The 704-nt window shown below is 48.9% G+C and overlaps 1 non-coding gene across 1 annotated transcript; it reads right to left on the reverse strand.

Moving 5' to 3' along the window:
* Positions 1-351: 351 nt before the first annotated feature.
* Trnas-cga lies at positions 352-426 on the reverse strand. The gene has a single exon. It is a non-coding gene; the product is annotated as a tRNA-Ser (tRNA).
* Between the last annotated feature and the right edge of the window lie 278 nt (positions 427-704).

Here is a 704-nt window from a genome sequence, read left to right on the forward strand (position 1 = left end):
ACGATAATCCGGAACGAGACACTGTAGTGTCACACAGTTACGAAACTTCCTGACATATTAAAACTGTGTGCCGTACCGACCTTTGCCTTTCGCGGGCAAGTGCTCTACCAACTGAGCTACCCAAGCACGACTCACGCCCCGTCCTCACAGCTTTACTTCTGCCAGGACCTCGCCTCCTACCTTCCAAACTTTACAGAAGCTCTCCTGCGAACCTTGATAACTAGCACTCCTGAAAGAAAGGATATTGCAGTGACATGGCTTAGCTACAGCCTGGGGGATGTTTCCAGAATGAGATTTTCACTCTGCAGCGGAGTGTGTGCTGATACGAAACTTCCTGGCAGATTAAAACTGTGCGCCGGACCGAGACTCGAACTCGGGACCTTTGCCTTTCGCGGGCAAGTGCTCTACCAACTGAGCTACCCAAGCACGACTCACGCCCCGTCCTCACAGCTTTACTTCTGCCAGTACCTCCTCTCCTACCTTCACTTGGCCGCGAAAGGCAAATGTCCCGAGTTCGAGTCTCGGTTCGGCACACAGTGGCACCAGAAAGACCAAGTAAGCTATTTGTTGCGCACAGGACCAATAAAAAAAATAAAGTTTTGGAGATCTCTGTAATAGTAAAGTACAAGCACGAGATTTTCAGTAGAAAACACGAGATAAGAAGATAGAGCTCGCAACTTTCAAAGTACAACACAACATGTGAT

The sequence above is a fragment of the Schistocerca americana genome, chromosome 6 (genome assembly GCF_021461395.2).
Source record: "Schistocerca americana isolate TAMUIC-IGC-003095 chromosome 6, iqSchAmer2.1, whole genome shotgun sequence".
In the NCBI taxonomy this organism is placed as follows: domain Eukaryota; kingdom Metazoa; phylum Arthropoda; class Insecta; order Orthoptera; family Acrididae; genus Schistocerca; species Schistocerca americana.